Below are 7,399 nucleotides of genomic sequence, written 5' to 3'. Positions count from 1 at the left end.
TGCTGCTTAGTTTAAGGTCTCCTCCAAATAAAACATCTCTACTAGCACCTGAACTGAGGCTTGCCCTGTAACAACTACATGCTTGTGGTCATGTTATGCTGTGACAGACTCTGACTCCAGACCCAAAATATGTATAATCTTTGAGTGTGCATTATGACAGACATTTCAGGTTATAAGCATATTTCACCTGTAATACTTCTGCTGTATGTGATCCGTATGAGTTTCAGTTGATATATTCCGTGTAAGCTCTTTGCCTTGCATTAGCTTCTTCAGATAGCGGGACCATAGGAGTTTAGTTAAATTACACATCTATTTCTCAAAATGAGATTGGACTAAAACAAGACATGTTTTGCCATACGGACAGGACAATTTTTCTGAGTTTCTAGTGTCTAAGTGATTTGGAGTAAGAATTTGAACTTTAGCAGTAAGGTCTTATCATCCTGGTGTAGGTTTTAAAAATGTATCCAATTTGTCTTAAGTCTATCTGAGAAATATCACTTTGCAAGTGCAAAGTGCAAAAAGCCAGTGTGTAACACACATGTTCCAGCCTCCTGTGCCTCTTCTGTAACAGCCACACAGCATATAACAGCTTAAAATGTAGCTGGCTTGGTCGTTGGGATCTGGGCAGTATTTCCCTTGCAATTACATTTTCCAGCTGTTGAGGACCTCCTAGCACGATGAAACCAGAAAGAGTTAAAGTGCTTCTCTGTGCTTTCAAGGTTACATGTGGAAAGAAGAAGACCTTGGACAGATATGAGGGAGTTTAAAAGTAAAAATAAAAGAGAACACAGGAAAGTAACAATAGAGTGGAAAGAAACAGGGATAGAGAAGATCAGAGAATGGGGCATAGGATTCCTGGAGATACAAGGAAGAGAGAGACTCTGAGCTGGATAGTAAGGAGTAATTAGAATAAGAGATGGAAGTGTTTAAAGTCATCATAGCATTAGCGAGTGAAAAAGAAGCCAAGAACTGCATATCCTAATAAGTTCTTTGCCATCTTCCCTTGTTTTGTCCAACAGTAGGGATCATCCACCCCAGTTTACTCATAGATTGCAGAGAGAAAGCTGGAATGTTAAAACAGATTAGGCAATTCTGAATGTCATACAGTGTTTATAGTTTTAGACCAGAGATTTCATGGAACTGGCCAGTGTAAGGGCTCAGCACTTCTGAAGACCAGAAGAGCTATCACCCACTGACTTTTAGAAAGAAAATAATCAAAGTGGCTAGCACAGTGTTTGCTGGAAACTAGGGACAAACTTGATGAACTGCTTTAACCAAATAACTGTTCCAACTCACTTTCTGTTATCTCTCTGCTTTTAATTTCCCCATTAGATGAGGCACCAGTTAACAGAAACAGGTTCTTATACTTCATAGTCCATCTTTACTCTCAGAGTAAGAAAGAGTCTAGTAGAAAGCTTTAGTTGTAAGATAATTCTCATCATACTAAATATTCCTGTGATTACATTAATGTGTTTATATTATGTGACACATATTGGTATGAATGAAATCAGACTCTTCCACAGGGAAGATATACATATGATATCCTTCTGCCCATTTTACACTTTTAAATGTGAATTTGCTTATAAGAAATTTTGCTTACAGCTTTTAAGATTAATTGTTATTGCTTCATTTGCAGTCAGTAAACTGAAATAGGAGGATGTATGTGTAGATATGCTTTTATATTTCTACTATACAGCTCAGTGTATCTGAGAGGAAAATGAATATTTTATAAGCATAGAACTGCTCCAGAGAGAATATATTCTGTTGTATGCTAACAAATTGCTATTCACTACACACTACATGGATGAAACTATGTGGAATAAAATGTTTTTGGAGAACTGAAATAGCTTCCCCTCATAATGAAGACCTAATTTCATAGCAATGACAGTGACAGTCATAGCGATGACAGTCTGGAAGTATATTATGATATACTGAGAGAAGCCTGAAGGGCTTCTCTCAGTATATCTATCAAAAGGGACTTCGGGGGGCGATCAGCAGATGGAGTAGGAGTACAGGTGGCTGTAGATGTGTCCCAGCTGGCCCAACGGGGAAAATGGATGGTTGAGAGGTCTTTAAACTATTTATAAAGGGGGACAGGGATGAAATGAGGCTTGATAGAGATGAGACTGGGGGAATGACGCAGGGGTTGGGGATGAGGGCAACGGTGCAAATTAAGTGAATCTACACTACTGCACACAACATGGGCAATAAACAGGAGGAGCTAGAAGCCACCGTTTGGCAGGCAAACTATGACCTAATTGCTATCACTGAAATGTGATGGTACCACTGCCACAACTGGAGTGCTGCAATTGGATGGCTACAAGCTTTTCAGAAGGGACAGGTGACAAAGAAGGGGTGGTGTCATGTCTCTCTATATTAGAGAGTGTTTCGATGTTTCAGATCTCAGGGTTGGTAATGATAAGGTAGAGTCCTTATGGATAAGGATCAGGGGGTGGCCAACAAGGCAGATATCCTGGTGAGAGTCTGTTATAGACCACAAAACCAGGATGAAGAGACAGATGAAGCATTCTACAAGCAGCTGGTGGAAGTCATGCAATTGGATGGTGGGAAGGACTGGTGGGAAATGTAGTGATCGGGACCTGTCTTGGGCAAAGTGACTATGAAATGGTAGAGTTATCTATCTACAGGAGAACTACAGGCCTGTCAGCTTGACCTCAGTGCCACAGAAGGTTCTGGAACAAATTATCTTTAGAGCTATCACATAGCATGTGCAAGACAACCAAGGGATCAGGCCCAGCCAGCATGGGTTCATGAAATGCAGGTCCTTTCTGACCAACCTCATCTCTTTCTATGACCAGGTGACCTGCCTGGTGGATGAGGGAAAGGCAGTTGATGTAGTCTGCCTAGACTTCAACAAAGCCTTTAGCATGGTCTCCCACAGTATTCTTCTAGAGAAGTTGGTAGCCCATGGCTTGGACAGTACACTCTTTGCTGGGTGAAAAACTGGCTGGACGACTCGTCCCATCAAGTGGTGATGAATGGAGTTAAATCCAGCTGGTATCTGGTCATGAGTGGTGTTCCCCAGGGGCCAGTGTTTGGGCCCATCCTTTTTAATATCTTTATTGATGAGAGCATGGAATGTACCCTCATTAAGTTTGCTAACAATACCAAATTGGGGGGAACTGTTGATCTGCCAGAGGGTAGGAAAGCCCTGCAGAGGGACCTGGACAGGTTGGATTGATGAGCAGAGGCCAATGGGATGAAGTTCAACATGGCTAAGTGCCGGGTCCTGCACTTTGGTCACAACAACCCCATGCAACGGTACAGGCTTGGGGCAGAGTGGCTGGAAAGCTGTGCAGAGGAAAAGAATCCACGGGTGCTGATTGATGCTTTACTGAACATGAGCCAGCAGTGTGCTCAGGTGGACAAGAAGGCCAACAGCATCCTGGCTTGTATCAGGAGTAGCATAGCCAGCAGGACCAGGGAGTTGAATGTCCTCCTGTATTCTGCTCTGATGAGGCCGCACGTCAAGTACTGCATTCAGTTTTGGGCCCCTCACTACAAGAAGGACATCGAGGCCCTGGTGTGTGTCCAGAGAAGGGCTGAGAAGCTGCTGAAGGGCCTGGAACACATGTTCTATGAGGAGCAGCTAGTGGAACTGGGGTTATTTAGTCTGGAGAAGAGGAGGCTCAGGAGAGACCTTACAGCTCTCTACAACTACCTGAAGAGAAGATGTGTGGAGCTTTTCTGCTATTCTCACAGAAAAGTAATAGTAGGACAAGAGGGAATGGCCTCAAGATGAGCCAAAGGAGATTCAGGTTGGAAATTAGGAAAAGTTTCTTTTCAGAAAGACTGGTGAGGCATTGGAACGTGTTGCCCAGGGAGGTAGTGGAGTCACCATCCCTGGGGGTGTTTATGTAAAGGTTAGACATGGTACTTAGGGACACGGTTTAGTGGGTAATTTTGGTGGTAGGTGGATGGTTGGACTAGATTATCTTGGAGGTCTTTTCCAACCTTAATGATTCTATGTCTGTACTATACTGTACTATAGATGAATGTATACGTTTCACATGCGCACATAGCTAATGATATGCAATATTATAGAAGAAAGTGAAGTTGCCATTTCAGTGATATATTTATTTATTTTAGCTCAAAGGCAGTTAAAATGTTGGAAAAAAAAAAAAAAAAGAAAAAAGAAAAAAGAAAGGAATAGCTGTATGTGCTGAGTAGCCCTCTCTTCTGGAAACCCACAATAATTTTCATAATGTTAGTCAGAGAAGAAGTTTCTTTGAAGGATGGGATGGTTAATATGCCAGCATCTGTAGGATGATGTATCATGGTTAGGATCATAATTCTTTGACAGGATATGGAAATTACTGACTGTTGAATAAATGTTATAATTAAGATATGTTGCTTTTAATCATTTCTTTGAATCTTGTTAACATTTCTTGAGTTTATTGAGGAATATAAATTATCTAACAGTGATTCAAGATATTTTAACAAGCCTCAATCTGCCTACTAAAACTCCTAATTGTGCAGCACTCTATTTGTTGGTGAATGTTTGTTTGTTTGTTTTAAATAGCTTATTTAGGAAAAAAATTGTTCAGACACTTGTTTTTAACATTTAAACTACTTTTATGTAAGTGTACTTTATTTTTTGACAGAATGTTGTAACTAAGAAAAGGTCTGATCATTTAGAGTTTAAAGAATCATAAGACATTTCCCCTTCCAGTCATGGGCTAGGTTTTTCTCAATTTTTCCCATTACTGTGACAAATGTAAAACATATTCAGTCATGTTGTGGTGGAATATATTTCCATTTCCTTACTTTAAAACCTTGTAGGGCAGTCAGGATTTTCAACTGTTCAAATAAAAATTTGAAGTATCCTTCTCTCTGTCATACAATCTAAAATCTGTCCTCCACCAAAAGTAACTGATAACACATGAGAAAATGATAGTATGACCCTAATAGATAAACAGACTTATTGTTTCCATCAGATTTTTCTTTTTGAGAATAAAGCTTTTTTCAAAATATTTACATCAACTGAAGAGACTTTGGGACAGTAGAATAGAACAATTCTAAAGCAGATTGAGGTTACTGTCTTTATAAAAAATACAACAAGCTGTAAATATTTGGAAAACAAAACAAAATAAAACAAACAACCAAACAAAAAACTACATTTTAAATAAAGTTCCCTTTGCTAACTATACTTTTGGTGTTACCTTATAAGGTTGTACATGTTTTCTCTTGCACTTGCTCACTTCTATTTTCTCTCATCTATTTAGTAAAAATACATGTACTTGATTTTAACTAGTATTTAGTCTCTTGAGGCAGATCTGGATCTGCCACTCTGTTCAGATCAGAAGTAGAAGTTTTGGTATTTGGAAAAGAACAGTCAACGGAGAAACTATTGACTGTCAGATGAGATTTGTTTCAGTTCCAGAACTGTCACTTGTTCTCATCTTCAGAATAGGCATCTCTTTATTTGCCATTTCCTTTCTAAAGGACATCAATAACTATTATATAGTTGTTTTTGTTTTTGTTTTTGTTTTGCAAGGACTGTATACTTCTTTAAGGTCACAGTATAAATTATATATTTGTCCACTGTTTTCCTTTAGGAATAAATTTTTGTTTCTGTGGAGTGAGCTAACATCACAGGTTTGAATTCCAAATTTCTCAGTTTGGACTTGTGAAAGCTTTGAAAGACACTGCAATGTTCTCTTCTGTCCTCTGTCCTGTGTTAAAGAGTTCATGACAAGTATGGGGGTTACTCAATCTCTGTGTCCAATGACTCCTTGCCTTTGGGATGAGTTTACCAAAGAGACAGAGGACTGATAGCTACTGTAGCTGTGGTCACAGATCAAGACAAGAACTATTTGCATGGCTGCCACAGGTGTTGGCCTTTGCACAGGAAGTAGAAGTTCCTGAACTGAATTCATATGCAGGCTGTGGTAACAGTTATGAAATGAGGTAGTCTCTGTAGGGGAAACTGTGAAAGCCTGTACTAATATCATATGAATATAAATTTACAAACAAACAAACAAACAAAAAGTATTATATCAATTGTGTAACAACAAAACAGATGTGCTCCAGAAAGGCATCATAAGGTTGCTAAGACCAAGTTGCAGTGAGAATGGAGCTGAAAGTACCAACATGCTATTAGATTTAAAATCAATGCTGTTCTGGATTACACTGAGTCAACACTACTGATTTACAGAATCACAGAATTTCTAGGTTGGAAGAGACCTCAAGATCATCGAGTCCAACCTCTAACCTAACACTAACAGTCCCCACTAAACCATATCCCTAAGCTCTACATCTAAACATCTTTTGAAGACTTCCAGGGATGGTGACTCCACCACTTCCCTGGGCAGTCTGTTCCAATGTCTAACAACCCTTTCGGTAAAGAAGTTCTTCCTAACATCCAACCTAAAACTCCCCTGGTGCAACTTAAGCCCATTCCCCCTCGTCCTGTCACCAGGCACGTGGGAGAACAGGCCAACCCCCACCTCACTACAGCCTCCTTTAAGGTATCTGTAAAGAGCAATAAGGTCGCCCCTGAGCCTCCTCTTCTCCAGGCTGAACAAGCCCAGCTCCTTCAGCCACTCCTCGTAGGACTTGTTCTCCAGGCCCCTCACCAGCTTCGTCGCCCTTCTCTGGACCCGCTCAAGCACCTCAATGTCCTTCTTGTAGCGAGGGGTCCAAGACTGAACACAGTACTCGAGGTGCGGCCTCACCAGAGCCGAGTACAGGGGGACGATCACTTCCCTAGCCCTGCTGGCCACACCGCTTCTTACGCAAGCCAGGATGCTGTTGGCCTTCTTGGCCACCTGAGCACACTGCTGGCTCATATTCAGCCGACTATCAACCAATACTCCCAGGTCCTTCTCTGCCTGGCAGCTCTCCAACCACTCATCTCCCAGCCTGTAGCTCTGCTTGGGGTTATTGCACCCCAGGTGCAGGACCCGGCACTTGGCCTTGTTGAACTTCATGCAGTTGACCTCAGCCCATCGGTGCAGCCTGTCCAGATCCTCCTGCAGAGCCTTCCTACCCTCGAGCAGATCGACACACGCACCTAGCTTGGTGTCATCTGCAAACTTACTGAGGGTGCACTCAATGCCCTCATCCAGATCATCGATGAAGATATTAAAGAGGACCGGCCCCAGCTCCGAGCCCTGGGGAACGCCACTAGTGACTGGCCTCCAACTGGACTTGACTCCATTCACCACAACTCTTTGAGCCCAACTATCCAGCCAGTTTCTAACCCAACGAAGCGTGCGCCAGTCCAAGCCAAGAGCAGCCAGTTTCTTGAGGAGAATGCTGTGGGAGACAGTGTCACATGCCTTACTGAAGTCAAGGTAGACCACATCCACAGCCTTTCCCTCATCCACCCAGCGTGTCACTTTGTCATAGAAGGAGATCAGGTTCGTCAAGCAGG

Source organism: Anas acuta, chromosome 2 (genome assembly GCF_963932015.1).
Source record: "Anas acuta chromosome 2, bAnaAcu1.1, whole genome shotgun sequence".
NCBI lineage: Eukaryota > Metazoa > Chordata > Aves > Anseriformes > Anatidae > Anas > Anas acuta.
Note: the sequence above shows the minus strand (reverse complement) of the source record.